General features: G+C 42.3%; 1 protein-coding gene across 2 annotated transcripts in view; it reads left to right on the top strand.

The window, feature by feature from the left end:
• The window catches only part of GREM2 (gremlin 2, DAN family BMP antagonist), a 59,635-nt gene that overhangs the window by 20,872 nt on the left and 17,861 nt on the right, over window positions 1–20,902 (top strand). The window contains exon 1 of one of the 2 annotated variants that reach the window (XM_061626394.1): window positions 18,731–18,812. The exons of the other annotated variant lie outside the window; for it this stretch is intronic. The gene's annotated coding sequence lies outside the window, so the exon portion shown is untranslated. Of the gene's footprint in view, window positions 1–18,730; window positions 18,813–20,902 lie in introns of those variants that run through there. 2 annotated transcript variants of the gene reach the window in all.

The following is a 20,902-nucleotide window of genomic DNA, read 5'->3' as shown; positions in this document are numbered from 1 at the left end:
GGTATTGGGTCAGACAGACAGAACAAGATTGTCTTTGGTGTACTATCCTCACTACCCGAGCTGGCAGAGGAGGTTGAAGGTGTGGTTTGGAGTGCCCTCAGACATTTGTGCTGGGGAGCTTCAAGATCCATGCTGAGGCTGCCTTGTTTGGCCAGCTCAAAACTTCATGTCCTCCCTGACAACCATCAGGCTATCTCAATACTTCATTGGCCCAGCACATGTGGCAGATCATACTCTTGATCTGTCTTCACTAGGGAACAGATTGAAAATAATTCAGAGTGGGAAGGGTCATAATAACCCTCTTTGTCATGGATGGATCACTTCCTGAATTGATTTGGATTGACAGTAGCAGTTCCCCCTCCCCGCAGGGGTGGGGTACCTGTTAAGATAGGCCAGTCCTAGAGACTTATCCAAGCAGTTCTTGAATGCTTGTTTGTGTGTGTGGTTTCCAGCTTGCACAGCAGATGTTCCTGTCAAGGCCCCCCTGGCTCACTGTGAAATGGTGAGATGGGCAGTCATTCCCAATTGCCCTTTTTGCTGCTGTGGAGCTGGTCAGCTCCCTGGTTTTCTGGACAGCTGTGGGCAATGAAAAAGATTGGATGATATCTGGAGCATAAGTGATGGATATCTCACAGCAAATACAACTGAGCATAGGTACGAGTGCATAATCACACCTACTTGGTGGCAGTGATGGCAGCAAAGAAAGATTACTTCTCTGCCAACATTGCATCCTCAAGTAGCTATCCCTTAGTTATTTTCAATCTGTTCCTTTTCAGAGTGGTAAGAGGACAGGTTCATCTTTACCTACTTTTAGGAACAACTGAACCCTCAGGACAAATTTTGCAAGGCACTTTAAGGGCAAAGTCACTCGTATTCCCTCGGAAGCAGATGCCATGGTGGGTACCATATCGGATGATGTGTTGGGAGCACCATCTGGTCCAGTTGCATGGGGAAAGTTTCCGTTCTTGTAGCCCAAGAATGTGAACAAGCCATTTGAAGCAGTCAGGCCTATCACCCGTGCCTACCCATCTTGGCTTGTAATTCCTACCCATCTTGGCTTGTAAAAGCTGGCTGGGGTGATTGACTGGGTAGGTCCACAGGTGGTAAATGACTCATTATGGGAGGGAGTGATGATGGTGGCCTTCAAAGAAGGATTGGTGCACCCCTCTTCAAGAGGCCATCCCTGGACCAGGTATACGATAACTACCACCTAATAGCAAATATCCACTTTTTGGACAAGGGGGTGGAGAGGATGGCAGCTGAGCAGCTTCAGGCATGTTTTGGATTATCTGAACCCCTTTCAGTCTGGCTTCAGGCCTGGATTTGACACTGAAACAGCCTTGAACGGTCTCGTCAATGACCTATTTTGAGAGAGGTGCGTGTGTGACCCTGTTGATTCTCCTGAATATCTTGGTGGCTTTTGATACCATCAGCCATGATATTCTTCTGAAGCAGCTCTGTGAGGTTGGAGGGACAGTGTTAAGGTCGTTCTGCCCCTACCTGTAGGGGTGCTCCAGAAAATAACATTGGGGACTTTTGCTTGGCCCCCGGGTTCTATTCTATTTACTATGCTCCTGAAAATAGATATGAAGCTTCTGGGAGAGGTCTGATTTGGAGCAAGGTGTCATCAGTATGTGGATAATACCCAGCTCTCTCTCTATTCAGTCTGAATAAGGTGGCTGTGGAAGTGTTGGACAACACTGGAGATAGTAATGGGCTGGATGAGGACCAATAAATTGATAGAATCCTGACAAGACAGAGGCACTGTTGCTGTGTGATTTCCATGTCTGGGTGTTGGAAAGGCAGCTTGTTCTGGACAGGGTCACACTCCTCTTGAAGGAACATTTGCATAGCTTGGGAGTACTCTTGTTTCCTGCTTTCTCTCTGGAGACCCAGTAATACCCTCAAGCTATGCAAGCCTTGCCACAGCCTTACCACAATGATCCATGCTCTCATAACCTCATTATTGCAATGCCAATCCACCATTATTTGTACTGGCTGCCTACAGTATATGCTGAGACTGGTTTGAAGTGTTGATGCTAACTTATAAGGATCAAAAGTGACTTACGGCCCAAGTGCTTAAAGAAGAACCTCCCCCATATCTGCCTGCATAGGTACTGTTGCCCCCCCCATTTGTAGAATGCTCTACCTTTCAAGATGCATCAGGTGACTTTGATATTCAGCTTTGATTCTCAGCTTAAGATGTATTTATTCACCCTGACTTCTGAGAACTTTTAATGCTGGTTTTATTAGTTTCATATTATATAGCCATGAGAGTGGCTGTATACTATAGCCAGCGTGGATTTCTCACATTCCGCAAGGTTAAATTGAAAATACCCCCCATGCAATTCTGATGCTTCCCATAAGCTCATTTCAAAACAAAACCTTACAAAACGTATAGTCCTGAACTTGGAAACGCTTGCTTAACAACCCTCTCAATTTTCATGGTGATACACAAAACAGTCAGAGAGAATAGAGAGTTCAAAGTATAAAGAGAGAGAGAAAAAACCCAGGCCCCTTTTGGACTTTTTTTCTCTGAGAGTTCTCATAATCTGTTGAAATTCATTAAAAATCACCCATGTTAACAGAGGACCTATAATCCTATTACTGACCTTGCCCCATACTCAGACCTTTATCTTCTGCGGTTTAAAAGTTTAAAAAATGCCTGACTGATTTTTAATTAATTTAATAAATTTTGCATTGAACTGAATGATAATGTCAGCCATGCTCAGTAAGAATCAACTGTTCGTGTTCTCAAAGCCAGACTCACATCTGCTTCGCTTGCCTAATCAGGGGGCCACACCAACACCAGACTTTGATTTCATTGAGACAGTCATGGCTTCCCTGAGAGAATCCTGGGAAGTGTAGTTTGTGGTGCTGAGAGGAGACTCCTCCTGACAGGGCTGCAGTGGCCAGAATGGTTTAACAGTCAGCCACTCTGATTGAAGCTCTGTGAGGGGAACAGGGCATCTCCTAGCAACTCTCAGCACCTTTCACTAACTACGCTTCCCAGGATTCTTTGGGAGAAGACATGACTGTCTAAAGTGAAGTAAAGATGTGGTGTGGATGTGGCCAGGGACAGCTTTGGTTTAAATTTGGGTGGGGGGCTACATGTGTCTGCTGTAGAATAAAAAGGTGGGGGAAACCCTGAAAAGCAATGATATTCACAATATTTTCCTTTTGGAAAGGAAAGGGGCTTCCCCTCTGCCCAGTGCCCACCCATCCAATCTCCTCCCCTCCCCCTTCTCCTACCCTCAGTGCCCCTCCCTCAGGTCAGTGTTGGACTATGACCTGGTATACCAGGGTTCAAATCCCCACACAGCCATGAAGGTCACTAGGTGACCTTGGGCCAGTCACTGTCTCTCAGCCTTAGAGGAAGGCAGTAGTAAAACCATTTGGGATCGACTTGAAGGCAGTCTATTTCCATTTTCAAACGTGATTGCACAGATATAAATCCCACTGAACTCATGTCGAGACCCAGGGGACCCAGGGGGGCCTGGAGCAAGAGGTGGGGGAGCCTCAGGACCCCTTCCCAATGCAGAGTGACTCTGAGGGGGAGTGCACACCCCCAGCTCCGCAGATGGGAGAGATGTCAGATGGGGAGCATGCCCCTGAAGATCTGGGGGAGGGAGACATGTCCAACCACTCTCCAATTCCCACGGGAATGTTGCCCACTCACGCGGAGACCCCTCCTTTATCGAGCATCCCAGGAGAGCTGTTGGAACAAGATCTCACGCGCGCGGCAACTCCACCCCCCCAGGAGTCCTTGGATGGCCCTTCAAACGCCTCCCCACCAGAAACATCTCCTCCCCCTTCAATGGAGCCGGCACCTGAGGAGTCTAGACTATCCGATGAACAGACATGTGCATGCCCTCTGTCACCCCGTGTGCGACGCTGAGAAAAGAGGCTTGGTCAGAAGGAGGCACCACGCAGGAGTCAGAGGTTGAGAGCGAAAACCTTCCCTATTTAAGCCTGCACCCCTAGTTGTGGGTTGCTGAGTCAACTCCCCTTACACGCTGCAGAGTTAGCCTGAGTAGTTAGTTAGGGACTACAGTGAACTAGCTAGAGATCTCTATGAGACACTTTGCCTTTGATGTTACTTTTATAAAACAGGAATTGATTCCAGTCTCGCGATTCATACTCTGGGCAGGACAACTAAAAAAGTATGCAAGTGATCAAACCCACCCTCCCTTCTCCCTCCTATCCCCCCCTTGCCTCTTCCCTCCCCCTCCCCCTCCAATCCCCTCCTTCCCCCTCCCCATGGTCAGTTTTACCTATCTTAAGCATGATTGCACGGGAGTAAATACCACTGAACTCAATAGCATGCAAATGATCAAATCTTCCCTCCCCTGTCCCTTCCTTTGCCCCTCCCCCTCCAATCCCCTCTTTCCCCCTCCTTCCTCTCCCTTCTCCCCTCCCTTTCTCCTTCCCTCTCCTCTCCCCTCCCCCTGCTCCTCCCCCATGGTCAGTTTTACCTATCCTAACCATGATTACATAGGAGTTAGTCCCACTGAAATCAATAAGCATGCAAATGATCAGACCTGGCTTTCCCCTCCTTTCGTTCTCTTCTCCCCTCTTCCTTCTTCCTCCTTCCCTGCCCACTCCAGCCGTCCCTCCCCCCCCCAGCCAGTTTTACCTATCCTAAGCATGATTGCAGGGGAGTAAATTCCACTGAACTCAATAAGCATGCAAATGATCAATCTATTCTTGGCAAGCTTGCACAGGATCCCATTGCTTACCTCCCGGATTTAAAAGCAGAGAAATTCACTAATAGGCAAAAAACCATTGCGGTTTAAGAATGTACCTATAGCCCACAGATATTTCTATCAAACTTTAAAAAGCAGGGAAATTGGGCAGCTATAGTGAATGCACCAGGGGAGCAGGAGACCTGACCTCCTTTCTGAGATATTGTACTGCCCTACAAATTTGTCAAAATGCAAACACAAGTTGGGTTGGTCTTTCACAGTCCAATCCACTTCCTGTGTAGCTTGGAATAATTTCCTGGTGCATTCCCTCTAGCTGGCCTATTCCCCTGCTTTTTAAAGTTGGATAGAAATATCTGTGGGCTATAGGTACATTCTTAAACCACAAGGGGTTTTTTTGCCTATTAGTGAATTTGTGTTGTGATTGTGTATTGTACAAATGGGTCAATGTATGTGTTAATATTGTATTAATATAAAGGTGTTGTATAGTTTTTATTTCTACTGTAAATTTCTCTGTGATTTTTTAAAATGAATAGTAGTCTTTATTAAATTCAGCTGCCTTATGCTGAATCAAATCTAGTCCAATCTACTCTGACTGGCAGCAGTTGTCCAGAGTTCCTGGTGAAGGTCTTTCCCAGCCTCAGATCTAAAGCCAGAGGTGAGGGACTGAACCTGGAACTTTCTGGATGCAAAGCATGTCCTCTACCATGGAGGTCCTGCTCTATTCCTACTGCTGCAGTGAACAGCTATCCATGGGGTATTGAGAATCAGTGCAGTTGCTCAGAAAAATCAGCACCATTTCATTAAGAATTATGCGTACTCCTCCGGTTAGGAGCTGGCAATCTCCTAACCTGAGGCTAGCTTAATAAAATACTTGAACTAGCATTTCTGAGTATCTTACTGAATGAGACTGATAAGCAGGGATGTAGTCATCTAGGGTCTTGGGGGGTCTTAGACCCTTTACGTTTTTGGGAGCAGGGTCCCAGTAGGGTCCCTGTGTCCCCAGCATTCTATGAGCCAATCAGCATGAAAGGAGAATGTGTTAGCCACTGAGAAGAGTCTTCCAGCATGTATCTTTGTCCTCTCCTGCTGATTGGAGCCAATCAGAGTGAAAGGAGGTGAGTTAGCCACTGAGAAGACTCCCCTTAACACACTCCCCTTTCATGCTGATTGACTCCTAGGGATGTCTGTTGTTGTGAGAGAAGGCATTAACAAAGTTAGAGAAGCAGAAAGTATTTAAAGATACAGAATGAATGGTCTGGCTCAGAATAAGGCAACGTCCTATGTTCTCATCCAGAACTACTTCAGCCATATGGAAATCCATACTGCTAAATCTGGGGTAGATACGCATGTATTGTTGGTTAATTCCACTTCGCATCCTGAACAAAAGGAGACAAAATTTTCAGGGTCATTTCAAGTTGAATCTGGATTCAAAGAAAGCTCAACAGCTATCAAACCAACTCAGTTATATTTCAGAGCAGCTGATATGGTTTCTCAGGTGCTGTTCACAAATTAAATCAATTATTGGCTGTAAGATTCCTTTTTGTAACACAGGCTTGCCATGTAACCAAGACGTACTCCTAATAGATTAGCTGTAATTATTGCCCAATAGTACAGTCCCTGAGTTTTTCATTTGTACAGGAGTTTGCATTGCACCAAAGGAAGATTAGGATCAGCTCTTTGTTGCTTAAATAATTTGCCTGGTACGGCAGTTTGCTAGGATGTGGGGGGGGGGAATCACACTGCAATGCAAGGGCAAAGCAGTGATCTATGCATTCACTTTTGTTTCTTAAGATCAGGTTGAAGAACTGACATGCAAGCTGAACTGATTATACTTGGGAATTATTCCAATATGCCTTTATTTTCTTGGTTGTGTCAACAAAAATGGACCCTTCCAAAAGATGTGCACACATTGAGCTGGTCTGCCCACACATTCTGTCTTCATGCCACCCCTTCCCTTCTTGGTGTACAAGGATAAGTCAGGAAGACTTCAACTAACCACAGTTTCTTGTCATCTCCAAACCAGGAAACTGTGGTTACCAGGTTCAGAACAAACCAGGATCTTAAACTATGGTTTGAGTTTAGATTCTGGCTTGTTCTAAACCTGGCAATCATATTTTCTCATTTATAACAGAAACTATGTTTAATTGAAGATTTTGTAGGTTAACAGTGTTGTGCCAAGAAGGAAGCGGGGGAAGGGGCTATGTGTGCAAGTATCTTAGCTCATTAAATTCCTCATTCATATCTTAGCTCATTAAACAAAGATATGATAATTCAAAGTGGGCTAGTCCCTAAATTCAAATTAGTATGGTCTTCCTACTAAGGAAGGGATTCATTCGTTTGTTTATTTCATTCTGTATAGTCACCAGGGTGGAAAATGATAATGTTGAAATAAATAGAGCAAGCCCTTGCCTTATATGCATAAGAACGTAAGAGCCTGCTGGATCAGGCCAGTGGCCCATCTGCTCCAGCATCCTGTTCATACAGTGGCCAACCAGATGCCCATGCAAAGCCCACAAGCAGGGCCTGAGCGCAAGAGCACTCTCCCCTCCTGCAACTTCCAGCAGCTGCTATTCAGAAGCATACTGCCTCCAACTGTGGAGGCAAAGCATAGCCAGCATGGCTAGTAGCCTTTGATACCATTATCCTCCATTAATCTGTCTAATCCTCTTTTAAAGCCATCCAAGTTGGTGGCCATCACTACCTCTTAAACAAGAAGTCATACAAAATGTCCTCAAGAGAGGAGCACATTGCTAAAAACATAAAGACCAACAACAAAAAATGTTTAAATACATTCAAAGCAGGAGACTGTCTAGGGAGGTGGCTGGACCCTTGGATGACCAGGGAATAAAAGGTGTGTTAAAGCAGAGGACATCGGGCATATCCTTGTGCCTGAATTAACTTTTGCAGGAAGGGAGTCTGAGGAATTGAGGCAAATAGTCAGGGTCGGCTCTAAGTTTCTGGGGGCCTCAGGCACCGGGTATCAGTGGGCCCTTGTTCCCCCCCTTTCATCATCACCTTCCTCCTCCTTTGTGGTCCCACCCCTTCAAAGAAAACAAATCTTCACCCATATTGCAACCCCCTCTTGCAAAATAAAAATACAAAATTTTGATTTATTTTTATATGTTGTGGTACATTTATCTATCTTGTAGGCCTCAGTTCCTAAGAATTTATTCTGATTTACCATGTTAATGATGGGCAGATTATATGAATAGTATCAGAGCCTGGGATCTTTCACATAGTGTACTGAGAAATCTCATTTTTCGCTGCTTCTGTTGACTTCTCTAATGTTTTCACAGACAAAAACGTGTGTGTAGCGGGGTTGAATCCATCCTTTCCTGTCATTTGCAAATATCTTTGTGGAATTTTTTTTTTCCAGATAAACATTTCAATTCTCCACCAGGATTTTCTACTCACATAGGAACCTGCCTTATACTGAGTATGTATTGTATGAAGGACTAAAAAAAGGGTCAAATTATTAGTCTCTGAACATGCCGTGTTACCATCAGGTATTACAAATGTACAAGTTTCCAAGTTAAAGAGACACAGGATAACTAGGACCTCCTGCCAGACCTGGGTTCAAATCCCTGCTCAGCCATGAAGCTCACTGGGTGACCTTGTCTTTCAGTCTAACCTACCTGACAGGGGTGTTGAGAGGATAAAATGGGGAGGGGAAGAACTATCTTTCAGTTCCTTATATACAAAGCAGGGTATAAATGAAAATAATAATAGGCGCTTCCCAGCTACAACTGGAGTGGTAGGGAGGCAAGTGGGGGGGAAGAGAGGGAATTCATATACAAAAGCCCCGGTAGAGACCTGAACAATGGAAGCTTGCCTGTAAAAGGAGATGGATGGTCTTAACACATGTACTTGTGTATATACACACACAGCCACTCTCAGATCAGTGGAGCAAAGGGAACAAGGGGGTGGGGGGCAATAATTATTATGTAATTAAGGCTGCAATTCAGTGCACAGTTACTTGGGAGTAAGTCCCATTGAACCCAGTGGACCTTACATCTGAGTAGACATGTATTGGATTGCAGCCTTAGGCTGCAATTCTAACCATATTTACCAGGGAGGAAGCCCTTCTGAATTCAACAGGGCTTACTTCTGAGCAAACATTAGAATAGACATGGTTGTTCAGTTGCTTCCTCCCCTCAGCACTGCCTTGTTTCTGCTGCTACAGGCCAGTAAGCTCCGCCCCTCCTCCCATGCCTGAAACTCAGGGCAGGCTGGGGCAGCTCCTTAGCAACTGGCCTGCCGCTTGTCTTCGCATAGCAGAGGCACACCTGAGCAGGATAGACTCTGTTGTTGTGGAGCTGCCTGCTGCTTCCCTCCTCTGCTGCTGGCCTGCACTTATTCGGGAGGGAGATCCTGGGCCCTCGGGCCAGTGCCCAACCTGGCCATGTGCTAGCACCAGGCCTGCAAATAGTGGTGACGAGAGATGAAGTTTTAGGCTTAATAGACAAAATAAAAACTGACAAATCACCAGGTCCAGATGGCTTCTATCCAAGAGTTCTCAAAGGACTCAAATGTGAAATTGCTTATCTCCTAACAACAATATGTAACTTGTCCCTAAGATCTGCTTGTATACTAGAGGACTGAAAAGTGGCCAGTACAATCTTTAAAAAGGTATCCAGGGGGATCCTGGAAATTACAGACCAGTTAGCTTTCCTATCTGTCCTGGGAAAATGGGTGAAAAGCTCAATGAAGATGGTGACCCAGTGTGCAGCAGCTGTGAAAAATGCAAATTCCATGCTAGGGATGGTTAGGAAAGAAACTGAAAATAAAACTGCCAAAACCATAATACTGCTATACAACTCTATGGTGCAGCTGCATGTGGAATACTGTGTACAGTTTTGGTCACCTCAAAATGGATATTGCACAGTTGGAAAAGGTTCAGAAAAGGGCAACCAAAATGATCAAGGGAATGGAGCAACTACCCTATGAGGAAAGGTTGCAGCATTTGGAACTTTTTAGTTGAGAGAAAAGGCGATTAAGAGGTGACATGACAGACGTGCATACAATTATGCATGACATAGAGAAAATGGATAGAGAAAAGTTTTTCTTCCTCTCTCAAAATACTAGAACTTGTTGGCATCCAATGGAGCTGAATGTTGGAAGATTCAGGACAGACCAAAGATAGTACTTCTTCACACAGCTCACAGTTAAACTATGGAATCTGCTCCGGCTCCCAACTTGCTAGGGCAGGATTATACTGTACAAGAAAATAAATATCCTCCAAGACAAACACAAAGCAAAGGAAGCTGTGTTCATCCTTAAGAAAAATTCCAAAATCCATGGTCAGGAGAGAGAAAAAGTTGGCTTGATGATGAGATCCACAAAGTCTGCATTTAGTTATGGTCTTAAGATGGATCTGGAGACTGCTGGAGTTTATCTTTTCAAAATTGTTGGGATTAGCTTTTGTGTGGTTCTTTCTCCCAGCAAACCTAGCACAGCACTTAGTTGATCCTAATCCTATAAAGTTGCCTATCTCATCCTATACTCCATTTTACGACTGTGACGAAATGCAGGCTTTATGGCTTCAGCATCAAGCTTTTCCCACTCTCTCTCTTATTTCTCCCTTCCTCATTTTCCTTAAAATCCAGTCTGATGAAGAGTTTTGGAGAGCTGAAAAGCTTGCTCACCATTTTGTTTATTTATTTTAAAGGTTTATACAAAGATTAAACTCTAATTTTTTTAAAAAAAAAATCTGTATTTACAGTTATTTTATTAACATTCCATAAAATGGCTGGGTCACACTTCAGGAAAAGACTTCTTAAACAAAAATGCCTTCGGTAGTGACATTTTCAACATTTTTGTTGTCCTAAAAAACAAAACAAACAAATAGGCACTGAGGAAAATATGTGGATCACACCTTGTAAGTAGGGTTGCCAGGTCTCCTGTTTTTGCCTGGGAGACTCAGGATTTTGCAGATCCTCTGTTGGTTTCCAGGTAAGACACTTAATCTCCAGACTCTTGGCTTTCATTTAAAAAAAGAATTAAGTTTCTAGGTCGTCTGGTTCACGAGATATACACCAAAATGTCAGCCGCTCCAACTTCTGCTAAATGAGCTTGTAGCTGGTTGCTCTAGTCTAACCCCACCCTTTCAGGATTGTATCCAATAAGTGAAGTCAGGGTTGTGATTGACAAGGGATTTGTTGACCTCCAGGCAGTAGCTAGACCAGAAAACAGTTGTGTTTTTTTCCTGCTTATCTGAAAATCTTAAATTGAGTAAATATATAGCTTTCAAGAGTAGCAAAAGTCTTTTTCTTGTGTGCAGGAGTCAAACAAGTTTCAATTTTCCTGGGCTGTTGAAGAGGGCAGTGTTTTGAAAACTTACCCAATATGAACCTTTAATCCAGTACTCACTTTTCTGGGAGTAAAGCTGCAATGCTAATCCCACATACCAGGAGTAATGTTGGCAAGTAAAGGGTTCCTGAGAGTATTTTTTTCATGGCAGAGTTACAAGGCCAAGACGCTCAGAGTCCGTGCAGATCTCAAGGACAAGTATCCAAGGCAACCAGCTGGCCTTATCTATAAGACTTGGCAGATCTGGCCAGTTGGTGTGGGGGTCGAGGAGTTTGTACAGAGAGAGCTGTGATGTATTGTCAGTAAAGTAACTCTTAAAACTTATTGCTTGTCTGGCTCATTCCTTCAACTGGCATCTAGCCTGTCACTATACTGTTCTGCATCCTGGGCATCTGCTTGCGCCAGATCCAACATCCAACAAGTGGTAGCAGAGGATGGTTTCCTGGTGCTGATGGTTTCCTGGTGCTGATGGTTACCTGGTGCTGATGGTTACCTGGTGCTGAGGATTGCAGAAAAGCGGCAGAGAAAAGCCAGAACTGCAGACCAGCGAGTAAAACAGCAGAGAGACGGAGAAACCGAAAGCTGAGCTGAAAGCTGTGAGAGAGCCATGGGAAAAACTGACTGAAGGACAGAGGTGAGAAGCTCTAATTACAAAGGCGGTGAACTGTGAAAAGTGAAAGTATGTCTGTTACGTTATCGGCCGGGATTCCCTTGGAAAGGCTGACAGGGAAAAATTATGGCACTTGGAAACAGAGAATGCAGGCTTTTCTAGTGAAAGAAGACCTGTGGAAAGCTATCGCAGAAGACCCACCCGCCGGGGTGCCTATTCCAGCAAATTGGAGAAGGCTGGATGAGAGGGCAAAGGCGTTAATTGTTCTTGCTATTGATGATTCTCAACTACTGCACGTGCGTGATGCAACAACAGCTAAGGAAACCTGGGAAACTTTAAGAAATATTCATGTGAAAAAGACTGCCAGTTCTAAAATATATCTTGCCAGAAGATTGTATCAGATGTGCTTATCTGGAGATACAACCATGTCAGAGCATTTGTTGAAAATAAACAGACTGTTTACTGAGTTGTCAGAACGTGAAATTGAACATTCTCAAACGCAAAAAGTGTATATCACATTATCTTCACTAGATTCAAGTTATGATAGTCTGGTGAGCTCTTTGGAAGCAATGGATGATGCAAATCTCAATATGGATTATATAGAAGGCAAACTTTTACAAGAATTCCAAAGGAGGCAGGAAATGGCAAAGCAGGAAAAGACTGAGTCTAAACACAACGTGGAAAAACAGAACAACAAAGCTGCACAAGAGAGACTGTATGGACAAAAAGCATGTTACTTTTGTGGTTCCAAACAACATCTTCAAAGGAATTGTGAAGCAAGAAGAAGAGAAAGAGGAAGAAAACCATGTGTACAGGTGATCTATGCTAGTAAGAATAAGCAATGTATTAACAATGAGCAGGGAAATAACTGTAAAGATTTATGGGCAATTGACAGTGGGGCAACAAATAGTATAATCAAAGATACATCTATGTTTCATACATTTTGTGACGTAGAGGATCATGTAATAATGGCTGATGGATCTAAGAAACAGATCAAAAGTAGGGGTACAGTGAAATTAGCAGGTTTCAATACCATTATGACAGATGTGCTGTTTGTTCCTGACATTGAAGTCAACATTATGGCTGTGTCGAAACTCAATGAAATGGGGTTCATTGTAATGTTCAAAAGGGGTTCAGTGCATATTATGAGAGGAGAAAAAATATTCATGAAAGGAATAGTGAGGAACTCATTGTTCTTCTTACACGTGAAACAAACAAATCATGTACTCATGTGTGCTAATAAGAAACCCCATAATAATTGTGTTCATTTATGGCACAGAAAACTAGGCCATATAGGATATGAAAATGTGGTGAAAACAACAGAGAACAGTAATGATGTGACATTGAGAAACTGTGAAAAATATGTAGACTGCCACGTGTGGAAACAAACTAGGGCAGTTGTGGCTGCAAAGAACAAAGAAGCCATGCCCAGCACAAATGCACCTTATCAATTAATACACGTGGACTTAGTGGGGCCATTTCAACCTACTCAGGGGGGTGCAAGATATTTCCTGACAATAGTTGATGATTTTTCAAAATTCTGCACTGTTTATTTACTAAAAGCTAAAAGTGAAGCTGCAGAGAAACTGAAAAGATTTATTACAAAAATTGAAGTGCAGTTTGGTGTCAAAATACAGAGAATAAGATCAGATCAAGGAGGAGAGTTCTTAGGACACTCTTTTACTGAATACTTGGATAAAAGAGGAATAAAACAGGAGTTAACAGCCCCTTATAGTCCTCATCAGAACGGGTTAGCTGAACACTGGAACAGGTTGCTTCAGGACTCAATAAGATCAATGCTATGTGACTCCTCTTTAACACAAGGTTTCTGGGGAGAGTGTGTTCTATATTCTGCTTACATTCAAAAACAGAATATTCCATAAGGCCACTGGAATGTCTCCTTATCAGAAATTGTATGACAGAAAACCCAGATTAAACCATTTGATTAGGTTTGGAGCAGAATGCTGGGTACATGTTCCCAAAAATAAAAGGACAGGGAAGCTGCAAAGGAGAGCAGACAAAGGGTACATGCTGGGATTTGAAAACACGTATTACAGAATTTGGATGCCAAAACAAAGGTCTGTGGTGTTAAGCAGAAGCGTCCAAGCAATAGAGCAGGACTGGGAAGAGAAAACATATGTGGAGTTGGGAAACACTGAAGTTAGTAATGAACAAGAACAGGCAGATACAGTACCAATAAAACAAGAAGAAACAGGCAGCAGTAGTGAATCAAGTTCTAGCTCTGAGAGAGAAACAGAGGAATCGCCTGACACAGACACAGACACTAAGGCAGAAATACAACCACGCAGATCAGAGAGAACAACCAAAGGTATTCCACCTGTTAGATTTAAAATAAATTCCATTAAACATATAGACTTCAGTGACTGGAAAAAGTGGGATGATGGAAATCAGGAAGAGTAATGAAATATAATGACAATAATGCTGAGATTGCAATGGAGTAACTGTCTTACAAATGAAAGTGATGTAAACTGAAATAAAAGGAAATGTATCAGAAGTATAAAACCAAGAAATGTAAATGTAAATGACATGAAAAGAAGTGAAAATGTGAATCTGTAACATAATCTGAAATGTATTGTTGAAATGTGATATAATGTGTGAAATGCTAAGCAAGAAGGCTATGGAAAAAATAGGTGGGGGAATGTTGGCAAGTAAAGGGTTCCTGAGAGTATTTTTTTCATGGCAGAGTTACAAGGCCAAGACGCTCAGAGTCCGTGCAGATCTCAAGGACAAGTATGCAAGGCAACCAGCTGGCCTTATCTATAAGACTTGGCAGATCTGGCCAGTTGGTGTGGGGATCGAGGAGTTTGTACAGAGAGAGCTGTGATGTATTGTCAGTAAAGTAACTCTTAAAACTTATTGCTTGTCCGGCTCATTCCTTCAACTGGCATCTAGCCTGTCACTATACTGTTCTGCATCCTGGGCATCTGCTTGCGCCAGATCCAACATCCAACAAGTAAACACCATTGAATTCAATCAGACTCAATCGCTCAGAGTGGCTGGGTCTCCAGCCAGATGGGCGATAAATAAATCGCATAAATAAATAAATAATTTTGAGTCAACATGGTTAGGATTGCCCTGTAAATCAATGGGACATTTGAGTGAACATAGAAAAGGATTGTTTTTGTGTTGTAAATCTTCCTTTCCCCCTCCAATCCTATTTTTAAAGCAATTAGGCAGGGCTTAATTACAGAGGGGAAGGAACTGGCTATCCCACCCCATATATGGTCTACCTAGTAATCGTCGCAAGACGTCACCCTAAGAGTCAGAAACGACTCGCACTATAAGTGCGGAGACACCTTTACCTTTTTAATTACAGTAGGTATTACTGCTTTTATTATATAGGAAACTAATTCTGATTTTATTATTTTTTTAAAAAATGTTCTTCAATGACCAACTGGTTTTGACAATAAACTATTATATGAGGTATATGTATTTTTGCATCTCCAGTGTATGTGTGTATATGGAGTCTTTCCAACAATCCTGCGATGTAGGGTTGCCAATTGGAAACTAAGGCAGCTCACAACAAGAAGTAAACCTGTTTAAAATCCAGTAACCATAAAAACAAGTGTAAACAGTTGCAAAACAGCTTAAAGTGGCATGATTCTGAATTTTGGGTTGGGTGCGTAAAGTTCTTTATCACTTGAGGTTGCAACTCTGTGCACGCTTCCCTGTTTGAATAAGCCCCATTGAATACATTGGGACGTGCTTCTGAGTAAACACACATAGGATTGCACTATAAATACCTTTACAGATTGTGTAAATAATAAGCATCTTTGACAGTCATGCTTTATATAAATATTTCTTCATACTATGTCTCAATAAGTATCTGATTTCACACTATGGTTGTGCATCATTATTTTCTCTACATTTTAAGCAGAGCTTGGAAGGTTACTTATAAAAAGTAATAAATTACAGTTACATAGCCACCCAAAAGTAGTAATTACCGTTACAATTACAATTGCTCTGAAAGTAACTGATTGCTTTACTTTTACTCAAAAGTAATTGCTACAATTACATTTTAGTTACATTTTTTTAAAAAGAATTGCCTACAAGGTGCTGGCCTTGGCTGCTGCACATCTAAGTAGCCTAAAACAACATTAAAAATAAGCACACACACACAGAGGGTAGTAGAATATTTTTTTTTATCCATAAGATTAACAAAATGGCATAACAGAATCTCACATCCCCTCACCCCACCCCCATCAATGATGATACCCCAACACATTTATAGATAGATAGATAGATAGATAGATAGATATATCTATATATATCTATATATAGATATAGATATAGATATATATAGATATATATATTGCCTCCAGCTCTTTTCTCCTTCCACTCCTGTCAATTTTTAAACAATTGTTTTCTCCACCCCATCTCGCTCTCCACCTCCTCCCTCATTGCCTCCTAAGCGCTGCACAGAAGCCCAATTTGAAGCACATGATTTTTATTCACAAATCAGAGGAGCAGAAGACTTCTCCTGCTCCCCCCCAAGTAATGTGCAAAAGTAATGCTGGAAACATGACAATTACTCCTCAAAAGTAATGAAGTTACTACTCGTTCTGTTACCAGCAAAATGTAATGAAGTTACCCACTCGTTACTCAAAAAAGTAGTAAATTACAAGTAATTCGTTACTTGTAACTAGTTACTTCCAAACTCTGGTTTTAAGTGTGCCCTTCTTCCTTGGGGTGGTCATGGTTCCCCTCTCCTGTTTTCATCCTGTGGGGCAGATTAGGTTGAGAGATGGTGAGTAGCCCATAGTCACCCAGTACACTTTATAGCTCACTTCCATTTAAAAAAATTAATTAAAACGATTTAAAAGCAGGTAAAGTTTATTAAGTAGATCCACGCAATACATTTAAAGCACATCCAACTCGCATTTAAAGCACATGTCTTTCCCTAAAAAATCCTGGGAAGTGTAGTTTCCGCCTCATAGTTATAGTTCTCACCACCCTTAACAAGCTACAGTTGCCATGATACTGTGGTGTGATTCATGTGCTTTAAATGTGTGTTATTTATTTATTATGTATTTATTTAAAATATTTCTATCCCGCCCTTCTGCCCTATAATAGGGCACTCAGGGTGGCTTACAAAAATAAAATCAAACATGTACATAATAAAATTGTAAACAGTAAAATCACAAAAACATTAAAATAAATTTAAAATACATAAAATACAATTAAAATATATAAAATACAATATATATATATATATAGGGATTGGTACTAAAGGGACTACAAAGGTAAAATTTAACGCAGAAGGCATAAAATCAGTGTCAGGCTGTACCTTCAATCCCTCCCAAAGGCTCTCCGGAACAAGATCGTTTTCAGAAGTCTCTGGAAAACCAACAGGGAGGGAGCAGAACGAACTTCTTGGGGTAGAGTATTCCAAAGCTTGGGGCCACACCTGAAAAAGCTCTCTCCCGTGTGCCTGTCAATCTAACATCTTTCACTCCAGGCACGCAGAGGAGACCAGAGGCAGATGATCTTAAATCCCAGGCAGGTACATATGGGTGTAAACAGTTCCTCAGGTACATTGGTCCAAGGCTGCTTAGGGGTTTAAAGGTCAGAACCAGCACTTTGAATTGGGCCCGGAAACAAATTGGGAGCAAATTGGTGTTGAATGTGCTTCAAATGCATGGTGTGGATCTGCCCTATGTATGCTGTGCACTCATTAGTGAATTGAAAAGAACATTTTTAAAAGATATTTTTTAAACAGGGGAAGGGCTGTAGCTCAGTGGTAGGGCACATGCTTTGCATGCAAAGATCCAAAATCCAATCTCTGGAAAAGACTGTTGTCTGGAATCCTGGAGAGCCAATGCTAGTTCATGACATCAGTACTGAGCTAGATACTACCATTTGGCCTGAGTCGGTATAAGGAAGATTCCTTTGTTCCTAAAAGTGGAAAGAGTCTCAAGGGCCACTGTGACTCCAAAATTTATTTGTGTATTTTATTTACATTTATATACTGCTTTATTGTAAAAAAACCCTCAAAGCAGTTTATAGAAAGAATTAAAACAATAAAATTATTGGCAAAACAGTTAAAGACAGGTATTTAAAAACATTCAAAATAATAAAACCAAGAATGAGTTAAAAACAAATAAAAAACACAATAGCTTCTACATGCCCGGGTAGGCTTGCCCAAACAAAAATGTTTTTAGCAGGTGCTGAAAAGAGTACAATGAAGATGTCTGCATAATGTCAATAGGCAGGGAGTTCCAAAGCATAGGTACTGCCACACAAAGATTTCTTACAAGAGCAGAACAAGTATTATGTGGCACCCATAACATGGAAAGCACACCTTGAACTTGGCCTGGTAGCAAAATGGCAACCAGTGCAGAATTCAGAGCAGGGGTATTATATGCTGATAGGGTCTCACTCATGCCAGCAATTGTGCCACAGCATTCTGCACTAACTGCAGCCTCCAGGTCAGGTTGTACTGCATGGGGATTTCTGTGACTTTGGCTGACTGGCTGCCAGGATTTGTTTAGTTTTGGTATTTGGTTAGGAATCCTGACTGGTTGTGGGATGCTGAGTTTTCTGCCTTAGTCATAGGGATTTTGTTGTGGTTGATACCGTATTGCATTTAGGAAATCATTGCCGTCTTTTTCTTTTTCTATTTCATTTACCTTTAACTTCACTCCCTTATATCCACAGAAACAACAACAGTGGCTCCATGCACACTGATAATGCATCTTGTTTGTTGCATGATGGTTCCTTAAATCCAGTGATGATGCATCTTGTTGGTTGCATGATGGTTTGTTTCTTGCCCAATTGTGGTAAAAAAGAATTCACATAGTGGGAAGTGAGGCCGCAGTTGTTATTGTTTCCAGGCTGCTGCCTGAGAAGGTAGACCAAACCATGTATGTTTTTTCTTTGTCAATTATTACTCACTGGAATTGGGTTGGCTGTCAGAGTGAGTTTATAGCAGCCCACAGGGTAGACAGAAAAGGGTAGAGAATCTTCTTAACTCTTACTCATTTCTCCAACCTCTTTCTGAAGTGAAGGGTCAAATCTGTAAAGAAGTTTGGAGCAACCATATTAAACGTTAGGAGCAGGGCATTGCAGGCAGGGGGTTGCCAACCCTACTTGGATATGAATATCTTTGCAGAGGATCCTTAGTCAGGCTTTATCAACAGCACAATCCAAACTATATCTACTCAGAAGTAAGTCCTATTGAGTTCTATGGGGCTTGGTAAGTATGTTTAGAATTGCAGCCTCCAGGGGCATCCATCTTTACTCCTGAGTGCTCCCATCTAACATCCCCACAACACTAGGCTCCTCTCTTCCTACAATGGCCTTCTGGTGACTGGTCTGGCCTGAGGGCACTTAAAACCTTCTTACCAGAAGCAAGTAGGCTAGATTAACTGTTCCCTACCTAGGCGTCATATTTTAGCTAAGATTTCTATCTTAATTTCTAATCAGAGAAATGTTTTTGTTTGAATTGTATGCTAAAAGCAACTGTGGTTGATGCTTAATGTATCATGCTTAATGACATCACTTGGACCCCTCCCGTGACATCACTTGGGCCTGCCCCCATGTTATCACTAGGGCCCTTCCGTGAAATCTCAGGGTTTGGGATGCTTCTGACCTGGCAACCTTAATTGTAAGCCATCATCCTTTCAGCTACTGCGGTGTGTTACATAAGAGAGAAGTAATGTACCATAGAGCCTTCTGGGCTATATAGTTCAGTAGCCTTTAGCTTGTTAAGCAAGCATATGCATAATCTTTCATTGAGAGGAATGGGTAAATGCCAGGGATGTTGCAGAGAGCCCTTTGCAGTTTGTTGAACATTTGGCTTCTAATCAGAGTTACAGATAAACAAATACAGTGTAGGATACAGAGCTGGACAGTATTAGCAAAACTGAGGCCCAGATCAGACATTTTGGGCCCATCACAGTAATCTCTTTAACATTAGTGGAGCCTTGAGATCATGTGTGAACAATACATTCTGTGATTCAGGCAGTATGAGTAAGAATGTGCACATGATTCACCAGGTTCACATAAGATGCTGTTTGCATCATGCTAGCTGTGCACAATCCTAGCAACTGGTCACAACAAATGAGATTTCTGAACTTGACACTATGCAAATGGCATCATGTATGACCTGGGCAATCACATTAATTCACTAATAGGCAAAAAAAAAAACACCTTGTGGTTTAAGAAGGTACCTATAGCCAACAGATATTTCTATCAAATTTTAAAAAGCAGGGAAATTGGGCAGCTATAGTGAATGCACCAGGGGAGCAGGAGAACTGACCTCTGTGAGATATTGTATTGCCCTACAAATTTGTCAAAATGCAAACACAATTTGTGTTGGTCTTTCACAGTCCACTCCACTTCGTATGTAGCTTGGAAGGATTTGGTGATGTGCCTCTGAGCATATGATGAGTGGTGCCTCTGAGCATAGTGAGTGAAAGGGGGAGGGGAGAAGACTGGGTGGGTGGGCGGGCACTGGGCAGAGGGAAAGCCCCTTTCCTTCCAAAAGGAAAACATTGTGAACAGTATCATTGTTTTTCACATTTTCCCCCACCTTTTTAGGCTACAAATATAAAGCAAAGCTGTCCCTGGCTACATCCACGCCAGACCATTATGTCACTTGACCACCAAAGAATCTTGGGAAGTATAGTTTGTGACGGGTGCTGAGAGTTGCTAGGAGAGGCTCTATTCCCCTCACAGAGCTACAATCCCCATAAGAGGAGCTGACTGTTCAACTACTCTGGCCACTGGAGCTCTGTAAGGGGAATAGGAGTCTCCTAACAACTCTCTGCATCCTTCATAAACTACATTTCCCAGGATTCTTGGGGGAAGCCAGGACTGCCTAAAGTGAAATAAATGTCTGGTGTGGGTGTGGCCCCCGATTAGCTGAGCCAAGCAGCTGTGAGTCTGGCTTTTAGAACACTGACAGTTGGTTCTTGCTGAGCATGCCATGTGCTATCATAGAGTCCAATCTTAAATTTCTTAAATTAATTAAAAATCAGCCAGGCATGTTTTAAACTTTTAAACTGTAGAAGATGAAGGTCAGAGTATGGGGCAAGGTCAGTAATAGGATTACAGATACACTGTGAACATGGCCGATTTTTAATTAATTTCAAAAAATTATGAAACCACTGACAGAAAAAAGTCCCAAAGGGGTCTGTATTCTCTCTCTCTTTTTACACTTTCAACTATCGATTCTCTCCTACTGTTTTGTGTATTGCCATTAAAATGTAGAGTGTTGTTAAGCAAGCGTTTCTGAGTTCAGGACTAAATGAGC

Source organism: Rhineura floridana, chromosome 4 (genome assembly GCF_030035675.1).
Source record: "Rhineura floridana isolate rRhiFlo1 chromosome 4, rRhiFlo1.hap2, whole genome shotgun sequence".
In the NCBI taxonomy this organism is placed as follows: domain Eukaryota; kingdom Metazoa; phylum Chordata; class Lepidosauria; order Squamata; family Rhineuridae; genus Rhineura; species Rhineura floridana.
This window is presented reverse-complemented; position numbering and strand designations above follow the sequence as displayed.